Here is a 17,530-nt window from a genome sequence, read left to right on the forward strand (position 1 = left end):
AATTATACATCAACAAAACATTAGCAGAATCAACTAGTTAACTTTCTTTTTATTTAAATAAAACAATTAAGCACAAAAAAGCTAGTTCATATAATACTAGTGGGTACCCGCACGGGTTTGCCCGTAGTAGAAAATTAAAAGGTCTTTTGGTTCGCCTGTATATTTGCAAATAATGTATGCTGAATTTCTCGCCAATTGGCTTGCCCATGTTATGGTTCCACGTTATGATAACTTGGTAATTTACTCGTCCATCTTATGATACTTTTGCTCGGGAAAATGCTCTTAAAATTGGAATAGAAAAAGAACAAAATCGAATTTTCGAAAAAATCGCTTCGAGGTGCACATCTCTATGCTACAAACTAATTCTGTGCCAAATTTCATAAAAAGTGGCTATGCGCGTCACAGAGATTCTGATAGATATTCAGACAGAGAGAGAGATCCAGACAGAGAGACTTTCCGCTTTATTATTAGTAAAGATTGTTAGATATAAGTACATACTTTTAATAAATGCAATTGGGGTTGCACATTTTCAAAAATTGAAATGAATGAGAAATAAATGTAAAATTAATAATAACAAGAGAATTTTAAATGTTTTCACTCTCATTTAAATTAATGGGCTACAAGACTCAAAGCTATGCCAAATATATTTGAAATTTTGAATCTGAAATAAACTTTAAAAATATGTATATACATTATGTTTTTTACTTTAAAAACTTTAGCAATAAAACTGAGTAAGCTAATTTTTCATCATCAAGTTAGAAAATTGTAATTCAAGTCTTCAGGACACAAATAAGTTTTCTCCTCGTTCTTGAAAACTTTGCTTTCAATACACAATATTTCATCGACATTGTCATCACTCTTTTTTTTAAAGATTCATTTCGCCGCTGATGCACAGCATTCACGTCTTTCATTTTCTGAAGAGACTCTGTTAGAAACTCAATGTGTTGATCTTTATGTCTCATCTCATGTAGTATGTGCACAAATTCATCAGTTTTTTGTACCGTTTCAAGGCGCGGTCGTTCTCTTGGTGACTTTCTTGAAATCAATCCTTCGATCTCAGAAAATAATGTTGGGACAGCATTTTTTTTTTAGTTTTCTTTTTCCATTTAATGGTGACACTTCCCATTGATTTTCCTCAAAATGTGCCTGCAAAATTGGAATTATGTTAACAGATCAAGTGAAATAAAAAAACAAAACAAGAAAGAATTTCCTTTCCTTTCAATTAAAGAAAAAGAACATGATGGTAACGAAATCCGTGAAATAAAGTTCCCTGATAATTCAGATATTTCCTGATCAAGCTCCAAAAGTTTCCCTGATTTTTACAATCGTGACTTTCACACAAATGTAAAGGACAAGGATGGCCAACCCCACCTGTAAGAGCAAAGGTGCACCCCCCATTTAAATATCACAAAGATTCCCCCCCCCCCAAAATAATTTAGAATACCCCTCAAAACACCCCCCTAAAAATTTCAATGGTGCAGTCTATGCCATGACCCCCCCCCCCTGGTGGGCACCCTTGGTAAAAGATAACATTGATGTAACACAATATTTGTAAAAACAATTACAGATATTTCTGGATTACAAACAACCTTTTTATCAATACAAAAAGAAGAAATAATGTATAAAAAACATTTACTAAAGGCAATAAGCAATATTTGAAAGGTCCTGGTGTCTTTTTATCCATAAACTCCAGTCTTCACACATAAAAGGGAGGGGTAAATCCTTGTATAACCCTATAACAGATGTCAGCATTTTTTTTTTTTTTTTTTTTTGTAAGATTTGTACTGCACTTTATTGATTTTTCATCCTATAATTAAGTGGCAATCTTTCAACATTTGTTATTGGCTCCTCATAAAATTTATTATTTCCTGAACATTTGACAATACAAAGCAGATTATACAAAAATACAATGCTATTTTTCCCCATTTTTGGTTTATCTTTAATGTGCTTTTTTTGTAAAAAAAAAAAAAGAAATTATATTTCTTACATTTTGCTTATGAAAAAAATAAAAGCAAATAAAACAATAAGATTAGCCAATTTAAAGACTGCAAACAATAATTTTCCCTGATATTAGTAGAAATTTTTTAATACCCCCCTGAAAATTTCTCGATATTTTCCAGAAACTAAAATTTCCCCAAGAAATGCCTGATTTCCAGGTTTTTCAGGTTGTGTTTCCACTCCAAATAACTTTTTAAAATTAAATTAAAAATAGTTTCTTTTTTTATTTGGTTGCAGAACCGATTTGAGTTTGTTCAATTTGAAAAACAAGAATAGAAAACAAAAGGTGACAATAACTTTCTTCTTCGTTCATCAAAGATAATTACAGTAGAGTCTTGAAAATCCAAGTCTCAAAAGTCCAAGGTTTCGCTTAATTCAAGGTGCTTGGTTGGTAATTTTAGGGTATACTTTTTACGGACAAAAAATACTTTTATCTGAAAATTGAAATATTTTGCTATGTAGAACTTTCCTATTAACATACAATAACGTAATAACATATTCATTGACAGTTAAAGATGTTTCAAGAGATGCCTTGGAGAAAATAAGAAGTTGGTTGATAAAAAAATATAACATGAAGTTAATGCATTGTTTTGCCTTAAAGAACGTAAAAAACATCTCTTTTAAAATATCTGATTGCCATTAAAAAGGGAAGTGCAAAACTTGACGCTGTACAATTCGTATATATGAAATTTTCTCCTTCTATGACTAACGTTTTTGTATTATGATACATACGCAGGGCCTGATTACTGAATAGGCCAACAAGGCCGTGGTCTAGGGCCCCACTTTTTAGGGGCCCCCAAATGGCTACTTTTTTTTCAACCAATAGCTAAAACTGTTTTCACCACTGGTTAAAATCGTAAGGATTGACTACATAGGGGCCCAGAAAAAGCACATGGCCTAGGGCCCCCTGATAACTTAATCGGGCTCTGTACATACGCACGCTCACACAGACACAAATATCACGACAAAGCTCATCAAAATTTATTCGAGGACAATCAAAGGACATTTTTTGGTTGACTGCAAATTTACACACAAGCACCTGCAGACATCAAGAAAAAAAAAACAATTAAAACTCGTTTAAGATCAATTAAAACATAAATTTATCTTGAAATTTGAGTGATTAATTTTTTGGGGAGACACTATTACCTTTTCATAGTGTAAGAAGTAAAAAGTTCATGTCCTTATGTAGTCCAAAGATTTTTTCGGATAATCCGAGGTGGCGCAAGTCCCAATTATCTTGGATTTTTGAGATTCTACTGTATTACATAACACAGGATCCTACATTTTGAGTTTTAAAATCAATGAATTCCTATGATTTCTGCTTGTAACTTTTCATGACTCACAGAATACAATGTTTTCAGGAAACCATAAATTTTTCTTTGGCCATAATCAGACTTTTGTTTCGGGGAAGGTTTTACCAAATACATTTTGCATGAATTCTGTTATCAATCGAAATTGGTTTCATTTGAACCAGGGTTGGGTTTTTGAACTGTCCGATACTGGTTTAGGTCAGGATAAGTGGTTTCTACCACCCAAAAAGCGCCTTAAACTGCCCAAAAGTGTCTGAAACCATCTTAAACTGCCCAAAAGTATGCTAAAGCTAAAGAGGTGTAATCTAATTGACTTGTATTTACTGCAATATTCGTAATGCATAAATATAGACATTAATGAGGTTTCATTAATGAGTATTTGATAATGTTTTTCTCCAAAATGTTCACTCGAAAAATATTTCACTCAAAAAAAAAAAAAAGCCAATAATTCTATTGCATAAAAACTTTCTAATGTAATAGTTGGTGCAGTTTATGAAAGGAAATTCACAACACTACCAAGACAACTAATTCCAGTTCCATTTATAACTGAACTCAAAGGAATGTAATTAAATGTCTAATATAAGGTGCAAAAAAATTTAATGATTTTTGCTAAAATTGTTTTATTTTTAAATCTTAGATTAAAGAACAAGAAATTCATGATTAAACACTTATATTTTAAAACTTGTGCTTTTCTTTTTTTAGTTCTTATTTTTAATATAATACATTATGTAACTACAAAAAATTTGTAAATTACTGCACTACATTTTGAACACTTTTTTTAGCACACGCATAAATGTCGAAAAATTTGGTTTATGGAAAGAAAAAAAAACTCATGCATACAAATAAAAATTTTTAAAGAAGAATTTAATTTCCACATAACTAGATTAAAATCAGTTGTATAAATAAGTTACTTGATTATATATTTATACTTGAATGTTCACATTAAAAAATATATTAAATAGTCATAAAAAATGGCACATTTTGTTCTGTTTGATAAGGTAATAATCTGTATCTGCTCCTAGCTGTATAAAACTGATCTATGTGATAATTACACTTTGTACAAGATAATATCAAAGTTTGTGATTGTAAAAAGATGTAATTACCAAAGTAACAATTATATAACTTTTAAATGTAATAATATAACAAACATAATTTTCAGCCTAGAGTGGCCCTTTAGATGAGCAAAAAACAGGCCCAGATCTGTGTGGCCGCAGACTCCTAGTGGGGGAGAGGGCACGTCCGTAAAAAGCCCAATGACTGAAGAAATTGAGAAAAAAATTGAAAAAAAAAAAAGACTAGCACTGAGACTTATTAACGTTGCATTGCTTTCTGAAGATCAATATAAGCAACATACACACACTTTTTGTTATCTAAATCCAAGGTAAGCTTATCATAGAAATGCAATAAATTAGTAGCACATGATTTACCTTTTCTGAAACCATACTGCAAACTAGTCAACAGACTATTAGTCTATAAGAATTTCATAATCGTAATTTTGATCAAAGTTTCAAAATCTTACAAACCACTAAAGTCAGCTTTACAGGTTTATGATTCTCTGCAATACCTTTAGACCCTGTTTTGAAGAGCGGTGTTATGTTAGCCAGCTTCCAGTTCTCTGGCACTGTTCCTGAGTTATAAGAGATGTTGAAAATATTTAGAATAACATCCACTAATTCCTCTGCACATTCAACTAAAATTTTTGGACAAATATTATCTGGTCCCAGAGCTTTAGTAGCTTAATTTTGTTTTTTCAAATGAAATCGAACCTCCTCCCTGGAAAACACAGAATTTTCAAGCTGTATAATAGTTTGTGTCATGCTAGTGTCAACTGTTGAGATACAGTTATCATTAAACACACTGAAAAAAAAGTTATTTAGAACATTTGCAATATCCCTATCATTTTGAATTAAATTTCTAATGCTCATCAACCAATGGCCTAATTTGACTACTTCAAGCTTTCCCAGAATTGGCATAAGCAAAAACACTTTATTGGATTCCTGTCAATGTTATCTGCTAGCCTTTGTTCTAATTTCCTTTTCTGAATCTGTACCAAGAGCTTAAAATTACGTCTTGCTTTACAATACAGGAGCCTTTAGACTCCTGTATTTTAAGGCATCAGCACTCTGACCAGTTTCTTAAAACTGACGAAAAGCGGCTTGCTTATAATTTAGGGCTTCTTTAATCTCCCTGCAGAACTACATGGGCCAAATTTTAGTATGAACACCTTTTCCCCAAAATGGAACATGATCCCCAACCATTTTTACTAGTTTTTCCTTAAATTCTGTCCACTACAGACCTATGTTGCTATTTTCCAATCCTGATGAAAATACCTTTTTTAAGCCCTGCACATCAAATTTAATCCAGAAAGCCTAACACAGCCCTGAACAGAACTTCCTACATCACAGAAAACTAAATCCAAAATCACATCCCCTCGAGTTCTCTGAGTTACAATTGATCTCAGAAACAGTCACCAATTACTAATGAATGGAATCAAACAAAAATTTATTTACAGCTAGACCTAAGAGAGTACAAGACCTGGTTCTATTTTGGCGCCAATAGCTCAAAAGGGGTGGTGCAATTGAATGTTCTTTTTTGCTCATTGTGAGTGCTATATCTCAAGAAGTAATGCTATGTTTTACATGAAACTTGGGATAAATGTGAACTTATACGTAAAGAGGCGTTGGTTCAAACAGGCGCCAATCGCCTCAAGGGAGAGAGGGGGCCACTTTTTTCAGGGTTGCCACGGAAGTTCAAGAATGAAATTCCTTGACATTTCCAGGTTTTCACGTGGTTTTGAGAAAAATTCCAGGTTATCGATCTCCACCTTCATTTTGCAACATTAATATATACATCTCAAATTTTGACAAAACTTACCTCATTTTCAAACTTTACAAACAATGGTTACCAAATTTTATTTACTCAAGCTGAAATAATCAAAAATATGTACTAAGGGTGGTTCAATTTTTTTTTCTCTGAGCTCGAGTCCAAGACACACCTTATTTTTTTTAGACCTACTAATAGTATTGTGCTGTAAAAGTTTTAGCTTCTTACTCAAATTTTAAGAGGGTGCTCAATGACCCCTTAATTTAACATTAGCTCTAGCATAGAAAAAGTCACAAATTTAGAAACATTTAATTTCCCCAGCTGTTTTTTTTTTTTTTTATGTAAGTAATTATTTTATTGCAATGAATATGCATATAACTCGTGTAGATTATAGTATGTAACATTGTTTTTTCAGTTCAATGTATTTTTTTAACCCCCTCCTCATACTTACAAAGTTTGAGGGAGGGGGTCGAGCACCCTCTTTCAGTTGGAATAGGAAGTTAAAATTCTTCCAGTATTTTACTGTCCACAAGTCTAAAAACATTGAGTGGTGTCCTGTTTTCTAGGAGAAACCTTTTTTTTTTTTTTTTAAGTGTAGTTTTGAACTATCCTAATGTACTAACACAAGTGAAGCAAATCACTGTAATAAACAATTAATGTAAATGTAGCATATCTAATTTTCAATAGCGAGGAGCCACTGCCTTACATCAAGTGAAAGAACTGTAAAATTAACAATTGTGACATCTGTATCACAAAAATAAAGTTAATTGCTAAAATAATCTGAACTAAAAACTTATGAAACCTAAACTTTTTCAATTATTGCCTTCTACCCCTCCAATCCATTGAACTCAAAGCGCTTTTAGACTTTGGCCTGTGAAAAAATCATGCACCTTTTAGCTTCACATATTTCCCCTGTTTGTTACTCATAAAACAGGGGTGCTCCCCCCCCAAGTTCAATGGCACAACCCCTCCCCCCCCCCAATATTTCTGAACGCCTTAGCGCTTTTTTTATTTTTAACCCTCTTTTTTATTTATTTTTTTTACCTATTTATTTATTTTTAATTATTATTGTTTTGAAAGAAAAGTGTGCTCGCTCCCCAATAAAATACACACACACAGATAAAAATAATAAAGTAAAATAATATGAGTAAATAATTTGAATAAAAAATAAAGTAAAAAAAATAATTAAAAAATCCCCCTCAAAAATTTTGATGCGCAACTTGCGCCATAATCACTCCCAGGCCCGCTGCTAGGCGTCTGAGCGCCCGCGTGCGAAACCTATTTTGGTCGTCCCCCCCCATATCATGGGATATTCGGCCCCCTCCCCCGAGGGTCATGAAAATTTATTTACTTATTTATTTATTATTATTATTTTATTTATTTATTTATTTATTTCATTTATTTATTTTTGAAGTAGGTTGAAAAAAACTTTCTAGCTTGATTTACCCAGCGATCTCCCCTCCACCCCCCCCCCCAAAAAAAGAAATCTCTTTGCCTGTGCAAAATTTTCCATGTTCTGTGCTTCCTAACACACGAGACACATAAGTTGTTCTTTTATTGCTACATGAGAAAGCAGAAGATGAATGACACTTTGCCACTTTTGCAATTTATAGATTCTTCTCTCAATTTGCTTATTTTGGTGATTAGCTAGCACATAACGCTTACTAGTAAGCAACCTGTTGCTTCAGTATCTTAAATGAAACTTTTCATTTCAATAAAAAGAAAGGACAAAATTAAGTCATATTTTTGATTTAATATTTCTCTGGAGAGGGAGCTTGACATGCATAAGATAACTTCGGAGTTTAAATATCGGCAATGAAGGTAATAAGCAAGTAATAAGCTTAGTAAGCAAATAATATGTTTAGTTTATGATCAAAAATATGAAAAACAGATCCGTAATTAATTACCATGAAACAGTAACAGAAATAAGTACAGCAATTAGTTGTATGTTTATTTTGAGAACTTTTTTTATACTACATTTCTATTACAAAGTTTCAAACCCACTGAAAATGTTTTAAAACAGTTATAAAAACCAATATGATTATGAGTGGGTGTAGAAAATGAGTCAATACTCATATCAAGTAGAAAACATAAGGAGTAAGTAATAGCATTTTTTGATTTGAAATGAAAAATACAAGCTATACAAAGAAAAATAACTTCCCAGGAACTCTTACTTTTTTCGGATTGTCAAATTCGTTCAAGAAAACACAACATTTTATTCCTTCTTTCGTGCGAAATGTACAAAGCAAAAGACATTTTTCCAAAAAATAAATAAATAAATAATTAAATACCTGCACCGAAATTGGCATATTTTTTGCTTTCTTACAAGTTGTTTAGTACAGAACATGTTCAATTACGAGCAACGTGTGATATTTCGATTAGGTTGCATTGCTCTGAACAGGATAACCTAATGTTTAGCACATTCGGTCGGTAAATAAACGGTTTGAAGTAAACTAAATGTTGGATAAATAAGTACATCATTGATAAAGCACAGTAAAATTTATGAGAAGTGCAAAAAGCACTCTGGTGAGCGAAAATCTAAAAAATGATTGCAATTGTAAAATTTTTGATATATCAATGTCTAGCTTTTCGAGGCACGAATTTCAAAAAAAGAAAGAGAAAAATGAAACCAGTCTTTTTTCAGATCGTTGCTAAAGTAAAATACCTGTAATAAACAGAATGGTTCAGGAAAGTGGAGAATTTATAGGGTGAGGTAGTAGAGGTATGCCTAAAAAAGATGCGACTTCACTTCTTGGGTCATTCCATACAGATTCAACGGATGAGTACGCTCGACCATTTTTAATTTTTTTGAAACTCATATCCCAAAAAGATGCATATAAATGATGTTTAAAACCACTTTTATTTTTTCTCTAACCTTAACCCTTGGTTTTTTAGAGTCATCAAACGTCATTTTCGCAATAAAAAATGGGACTTTTAGACCTTTGCATTTTGGCCAAAATCTATTTGAATTACATTTAAGACAGTTAATTTTACGCGTTGATGTTAAAGTACATAAGATGATAGTTTTACATGCTGAGTTACGCGGCTGTAACTTAATAACTAAAATAATGGCAATAGGTTAAAGTTCAAGGTCAAATGTAAAATTTTTACTCATTTCAAAGGGGGCTAACTCGCGTAGGGGACGGAAACACAAAATGAAATACGGCAAAAACTAATCACTGGAACCATGCTAATAAGAATATGTAACTGTTGCTGTGTGTTTGCTTACCCTGTATTGGTTACAGCTCCTCAAAGATCAGAAAAATGATAAAAAATGACATTTTTAGACCCCTGTAAACCAAAATGGGAGGGAATTAAAAATAAAATTTCTTGGCCAATTGAGTATTCCATTCAAGGCACAGGTCTTTGAAATTGAGCAATTCTGCTAGTTAATTTACGCACGAAAACAGAAATAAAAAGTGTGAAAACTTCATTGCACTTTCTTAAATGGCCTATGTAATATATTATACTGAAAGAACATATTTTAAGTATTAAAAAAAAACTATTTTAATTTATAACTTAGAAATATTTGGACATGAATGAGTAGTTCATACTTGATTGACAGCTTAAGTAGTTAATTTATCTACACACACAAATTTTCAATGCACACAAACATATGCTCTGTACATAAACATATCTAAATTGCCTTAAACATATGCAAAAACATTAGATACACAAAATTTAAATTTTAAAAAGTGCATTTTTTATTTCTTGGTTGAGTGTAGTTTTGAAAAAATGAACTCACCTAGTAGTTCTATAGTTATAATGGTGACTCAAGTATATGGTGTTTTGGAGTGCTTTACCAAGGCACACTCATAATTTGATGTTTTGAAAATGTACTAGGAGCAAGACAATGACAGGGGTTCTAAATTTAGTGATCAATACAAGCTATGTAATAACTTTTTTTGACAAAAATGGGTATTTTCTTTTAATAGTCTTTTTAGTAACACACTATTCTTCATACCTGCTAGGTGCTAATAATTTTACAGTGATAGTATTTAAATACAGTGGCATAAAGTGTGATTAAATATTGTATTGGGAATTTTATTTGCAGAGTCAAACCTTTAAGCTGTCAATAATGTATGAACTACTCATTTATGTCCAAATATTTCTAAGTTATCAAATTAAAATAATTATTTATTTACTTAAAATATCTTTTTCCAGTATAATAAATTACATCGAGGACACTATACGTAATTTAAGAAAGTGCAATGAAGTTTTCAGATTTTTTATTTGTTTTAATGTGTTAATTAACTTGCAAAAATGCTGAATTTCAAAAATCTGTATCTTTTTTAAAAACCAAATACACAAAACAATATATATAACATGTATAGTACTTGAATGGAATATTCAATTGGCCAAGAAATTTTATTTTTAACTCCATCCCCTTTTGGTTTACAGGGGTCTAAAAATGTCATTTTTCTCAATTTTCTGAAATTTGAGGGGCTGTAATTTATAAAGGGTAAACAAACACACAATTACAGCTATATTTTCTCATTAGTGTAACTCAGTGATTAGTTTTTGCCATATTTCACTTTGCGTTTTTATCCCCTAAGTGAATTATGACCCTTTGAAATGAGTAAACATTTTACATTTGACCTTGAACTTTGGCCTGCTGCCATTATTTTAATTATTAAGTTACAGCTACATTACTCAATGTGTGAGACTATTATCTTATTTACTTTAACATCAAAATGGAAAATGTTCTGCCATGATTGCTATTCAATTAGATTTGGATCAAAGTGCAAAGGTCTAAAAGTTCCATTTTTGACTACGAAAATGACTTTTGATGACCTCTAAAAAATCAAGGGTTAAGGTTAGAGATAAAATAAAAGTGGTTTTAAACATCATTCATATGCATCTTTTTGGGATATGAGTTTCAAAAAAATTAAAAATGGTCGAGCGCACTCATCCGAATCTGTATGGAATGACCCAATTGTGAAACACATTTTATCTCATCTCCGGTTGGGGCCCGGACTCCAATGAGCAGGGATAATCAGAACATAAGTCTTCCCCCCGACCTTCTGGAAGGGCAGATTATCGGCAAATGTCCTGGAAAGTTGCATTAAATTCGAACCTTATGTATCACATACGTTCATCATTTCAAAATTTTCCTGGAGGGCTCAAAAGATACATATTTGTCAATGCATATTGCAGTAGACGGTCAAAATTCGAAATACCAAAAATCCGAAGGCACTCCCACGAAGCTTTTATAAATTGCTCAACTGTTGTTAAGAAACAGATGCATTTCGTGAAATAAATTAATTTAATCACAGTGCATACAGGGGCAGACTGGATCCTCAAGAGGGCGCCAGCCTTGACTCCCAAAGCACGCAAATTAGGAATAAATAAATCAATCAACAAAGATACACAGGTTCGAGGGCTCAAAAAAAAAAAGCTGAGGGCGTAGAGTTTCGAGGGCGCAAAAAAATGCATAGGTGGTGAGGTTCCAGGGCGCACAGGTGGGAGCGCACCGCCCCGCAGCGGGCTGAAAGACCAGTCGGCCCTTAAGTTAGCTCCACACACACTCACACTCACACGGAAAAGGAAGCTGGTTTTACTCGTAAAACAAAAATACTCCAGTGGCCGATGAACATTGGCTTTATTTTAATGCTGCCAAACTCACGCTAACAACGACAGTGAGAGTATATTGGAAAAGTACCGAATATTTTCGCGTTTTTATTGTTAACAATATCAGATTTCATTTATAAAATAATTGTGCACATCAATTTTTTTTTTGCATCAAAAAATTAAATATAATGTGCTAGCATTTTAAAAACTATTTAAGATTAAGAAAAACACTTTATAAAAATTAAAAAAGAAGACTAATTTTAATGCACAGTAGAAGCTCAGTTTGTGGCTGCCCCTCTCATCTCTTGGCGCCCCCCCCCCCCTCTTTGGATTGTCCTGATCCTACGTTAAAAATTACCGTGCTTTTACGGGAAGAAGATATCGGGCTTTAGAAGACCAGCCATTTTACTTCACACCCCAATCCGGCACGTCATTACCTTTTTGACTTGATCTCCCGACGGGGGCGGCAAAGTGACCAAACAAAACACAAGCAGAACAAGTTTTTACTACACTGCCACTGAATAAGCCGTGAGCCCCTCTCCAGCCTCGAGGGTTGCTTTTCATTTATTTTTTCCTCTTGTCTTGATATACTTCCAAGAACATCAGGGCTATCTGGTCTGCTTGGGCTGGTAACTGAGTGAACATTGGAAAAGGTCAAAAAAAGGTCATGAGACTCCCTTCCGCCTGCTTTTTTCTGAGCACTGGCCCCAGGTGGTACTAAGAATGAAGTTAAAAGAGCCTTCTTTCTTGCTGTTATTAAATTTTCTAGCACTGAATGGTCTCCTATGAGGGGGGGGGCGTCGTTTTGAGCAAACAAAATTTTTGGAAAGTCAAAACTGATTTTTTTTTTTCCCCCCTTGATTTAGCATGTTGAAACTGATTTTGGCGCCCCTTCTGCGCCCCTTTGCCGCCTCTCAGGCGTGCGGCGCACGCCTTGCACGCTCGCTTACGGCGGGCCTGATCACTCCTGTGGGCACCCTGTCATAAAGTTAAATTTTGAGCACTGATCAGAAACTTCTCTGATGTGCAGATTTTTTTTTTTTATCGGATTACTTTTATTTTGAAAGAAAGCGCATTGGAAGTCTTAAAAGATCACTACCAAAATACTAAAAGATTACCGATACTTCTGTAAAAAAGAAACTTTCTAAGTTTAAAATTGTCTAATGAACTAAATTTACAGAACAGAATTGTTTAGAATAATACGATTTCATTAATTAATTTAAAGAAATAATATAAATATGAAAAGATTATTGCAGCTCATTAAAAACTTCAGTTGCACTCGCAGACAAAACAATGTGCTGTGCATCATAACAACTTCAGAACTGCTGACGTAAACAAGCAGCATTTAAACAGAACCCGCTCAAACGAGAGGAAGAAAAGAAGAAAAGAAGTACCTTCTGAGCATGTCCGCCACCGACTGCTATGGCGCACGCGCCAATGGCAGAGAGTTGATAAAGAGAACTGCAGGGGAAAGAAGAAAGAGGGAATGACAAAACGACGAATGGGAAGGGAATGGCGGCGAAAAAAACAAGGCTGAAAGGTTTTTTTTTTTTTTTTGACGTCATAGACCGTCATAGACCGCGGGCCGCGCTAAGAACGATGGGAAATATGCAATTTTTCATTTTCCCTGACATTTCCCTGATTTTCGGCCATTTTCATTTTCTCTGACAATAGGGAAGTTGCAACCTATTAAATGTTCATATTTTGGCTATTGGATATTGTTAATTGACCCTCAAAACTAAAAAATTCACCATCGCCAAATTTTAAAACACCGTGGTTGATTTTTAATGAATTTTTAAAAATCCACGCGCAAAAGTGCGCTCTTCTGAAACGTCACGAGCCTACGTCACAGGGCGCGAATGCGCAGCCTTCCGCCGAAGATCCCTTGTTTTTGCTAGGGACATTTTGAGCGCGCTGATATTTTTATTTTTTAGAAATTCAATAATCCTTTTGAACACACTATGGAGGCCGGATTCGTTAAAGCACAATCTAAATAATCTTCCTCAAATAATATCAATGGTGATATTCGAATATTTCCGAGAGGATGAGAGGTTTAATGTTCCAGAAACGCGAGGAGTTGAATACGAGGAGATAAGCCTTTTACGTTTCGTCTTCGAAGTCGATTGCACGTTCTTCGGTTCTCCCATTATATGGGAACCGGTTCGCTAGCGTTTCTCTCCTATCGGACGTCACTTCCTGTGCTATTTGACGTCATAAGGGCTTGAACTTTAAAAATTAATTTAAAAAAAACTACTTATCGTATCGCAAAAATTTTTTCACCTATGATGTTCATACATGTTACTCTATCATATAAAAATAAAATTGAAAAATCGAAAACTTCCCTATTCCAGGTTTTCCCGGTGCGTGGCAACCCTGTTTTTTGTGTGAATAACAATAGCTTTATCAAAGCACCAATAAGAAAGGTCTGTTGACAACAGATTGTTGCCTGCATATTTCACGTGATTTTAATTAATGGAAAACGATTGGAAAATTCAATGATTTAAAATTTTTAACTGATGCCATCTTGAATTTAATAACAATTAAAGTATTTATAATAAGCAAGGCTTTTAAAATAACTTTCAATTTTCGCTCATTGCTTCGTTTAACAATAATTTGAAAATTGGGATGGTTGTCAAGCTTTGCTTGCATAATTTTTTTTTTTTTTTTTTGCTGGGAATATTGCTTCCTTGTCAAGCATGGAGAGGGATCAGAATTCATAAGATATAGAAAAAAGTTTTGTGGTGGCCAAAACACACTAGTTCACAAATGTTTTTATGAAAACCATATACACAGTCATCCTGCAGGATGCACATTGCACAACCAATTTTTTGCAACCTACTTTCCAAATTCGGGCGCAGTCAATTACGTCCACACCAATTTTATCATACAAGTAAATTGAGTTAATAATTATTCTGGCTCACCACCAATGAGATGGAAAGGCTAATTTCTGATTTACAGGCAGAAATGGACCCGTCTATTAGTTTCCACCGATGCCAGTTTTTGCAGAGGTCTGTTAGCCTATAAATTTAAAGCAGAGTCACATTCACATCGAATTTTTACTTTTCCTACTCATTCAGATAGTCTCGTCTTGATTAGATGTTTGCCAATTCCATAGCAACCATGGGCAGGCAGTAATTGAGCAGAAAACTTGAACTAAGAATACTAATATGTTGCAAAAAAAAACTACATGCTGTTTTTCTCTTAACACAAATTAGCCCTTTAAAAAATTAACAAAAGTAGGAGTGGCATCATATAAAATCAGCAGGCAATTTTAAAGTAATGAAAAAAAAAATCTGGAAATTTGAAAATTCTGGTAACAAAATGAATAACAAACAAGATCAGTTTTTAAAAATATAATATTACCTCACACAAGTAACTATTCTTGGTAGGACTCCAATCCCGTCGTTTCACTCTAGCTTTCCAAATGGCACGTAAATTAGGATCCTTTGGAAACACTTTCATCTTAAATCCTTGCTCCGCTCTATTGGAACAGTTAATAGCAGAACATCCAGGCATTTTTGGTTACCTAAATGAACCACCTTCAAGAACATAAGAAAAGCAATAATAAGGATTTGTTATCAGCGTTCATTTTTTTTTAATCAAAAAAGTCAGATTTTTTAAATTTAAATCAGATTTTTTGATTTAAATCAGATTTTTTGATTTAAATCAGACTTTTCTTAAATCTTCATAAAATTTTAGATATTAATTACTTTACATTTATAAACATAATATATTTCGTAAAATAGATGAATCCATTCAGCTTACTTTTAAAATTTACATAAGTTCTCTAAGTATAAATGCATTTTTAAAAATTTATAAATGCGTAATAGTGCTTAGATAAGATGTGATTTTGTTTTATGCTTTGCTTAAACATAAGGTTTCCATCATCATGTACGTTTTTAGTGTAAAATAATATGTTGAACAATTATTTTTCTTAACCATACTAGTCATGGTGTATAAAAAAAAATTGCAAATTTTTATTTTGTTCTGCACTGCAATTTGGGAATAAAAGCAATATTGCCAGAGTGAAAAATCTGCTACATACACAGAAAGAGGGATCTATGTAGTTTTGCCAGTTGAAGTTAAGTGTAGTTAAATTTAGAACAATACTTTCTAAAAATACAAAATTTATAAAAATAAAATCAACTGATTTTAATTAATGATTTTGTTAAAAAAAATAAATTGATTTTAATCATGATTTAAATCAACAAACCCTGCCATACATATTTATTTATTTTTTTTATTATTCTTATTAGTATTATTATTTCGGTTTATTTTTGATACATTTTTTTCATACAGCGATTAATAGAAAATCAAACACTTATTGATATATTTTACATCTGAGAGCAAACTACAATTGATTCTCAATATCTAGAACTTCTGCTGCTGTGGAAGATTTTAAATGGTGCTAAATTGCTATAAATGTTGCATAATGAAATTTCTTTTTGTAACCTTGTCCACTCTGCTTATCTCAAAGTTTTGGGCAGTCATACTTTTTCATTTATTGAGCTGTTTATTGCTTCTTTGATTTTTTGTAGCAAAATCAACCAACTACACTTTACATTCAAAGTTTAAATGTCTTAGAAAATTGCTACTATCAATTTTACCTTTTTGCTTCCTTTAGCGATGGGGGAAGTCCTCCTTTAACAAGGCTTGAGGGTGGGAATCTAATTCAAAGGTTTACATGAATCCACAAGAATGAGGTCTACAAGAGAGTAATGAAAATAAATTGATAAAAAAATTATTAGAATGGAATTTTTGTACTTTTGGGGGAAAAAGAGAAGTACATGCTTTTTTTCTGTGCACTTATGTGTGTTTTATTAATTACTATTATGTGTACATAAAATACAACGCCAGCTCAGTCATTCATGATGAATGACTGAGCTGGACTTTTTTATGTATTTCTGTCTTAGACCAGGCTATAGGGCGGAAACTTACTGAAAATACTATTACAAGTGTCTCAAAAAGGAAATAATTTTAATATTTCAGCATCTTGAACTTTGGTTACGCCACCAAATATTTTTCTGGGCTCCTAGCTCTTCAAGATACCCCAAGAGCTGACTTTGTATGCATAGAAAATAAAAGATAAAAAGTAAATCTTGTTTTTAGTCATTTAAGTCTAGTTTTAACACTAAAAACTGAAATCGTGAGCAACATAGTAGCTAGAATATATTTTAGGTATTCAACTCCTAAAAATAAGTACTTCTAAAAAAAATCACAATATTATCTTACTATTCATGAATAAAATTAAGACATTGGTTGTTTGCTCACCCTTTTTGTTTTGTATTGCATTATTGCAAAATTATTTTTACTTAGTCTGAAATAGATATTGCACGTGGATGTTCTACATAAGAAGACCGTTATAACGCACACCGTGGGACCAGAGCTTTTGCATTATACAGGTTTTTGCGTTATATAAGATCATTTCACAAATTTTGAAACTAACATTCAGAATATATCTATATATTAGCAGAATGAGTTTTATCTGCAATGAGTATTAAAGCACCAATATTACAATTAGTTTTTCACAAATAAATATGTTTCACAATCAAAAGAAAGTGCATTTATCCTGCACTTCTGCTAACTTCATGGTTCGCATAATAGCTGCATTTTCAAGAACCATCTGGTATTTTTTGTGTACTATGAGTACAAATTTTAAATTTAAAAGCTTTGAATTAAGATGGGAACATGAAAAACTTTCAAAATTTAATTTGCCTAACAATTTTTATGTTTGCAAAGCAAAATAGAGAGATTTTTTAAGCTTCCAAAACCTCTTATTTACTTCTGAAAAGTTGTGCGGTTTATAGAGAATTGCATTATATAGGTCT

At 32.8% G+C, this 17,530-nt stretch overlaps 1 long non-coding RNA gene across 1 annotated transcript; it reads right to left on the reverse strand.

The window, feature by feature from the left end:
- Positions 1 to 453: 453 nt before the first annotated feature.
- On the reverse strand, positions 454 to 16,409 carry LOC129222729 (uncharacterized). The gene is made up of 3 exons (XR_008580602.1): positions 16,310 to 16,409; positions 15,066 to 15,241; positions 454 to 1,146 (listed from the first exon to the last, which is right to left on the reverse strand). It is a non-coding gene; the product is annotated as an uncharacterized LOC129222729 (long non-coding RNA).
- Between the last annotated feature and the right edge of the window lie 1,121 nt (positions 16,410 to 17,530).

The sequence above is a fragment of the Uloborus diversus genome, chromosome 5, assembly GCF_026930045.1.
Source record: "Uloborus diversus isolate 005 chromosome 5, Udiv.v.3.1, whole genome shotgun sequence".
NCBI classification, from domain to species: Eukaryota; Metazoa; Arthropoda; class Arachnida; order Araneae; family Uloboridae; genus Uloborus; species Uloborus diversus.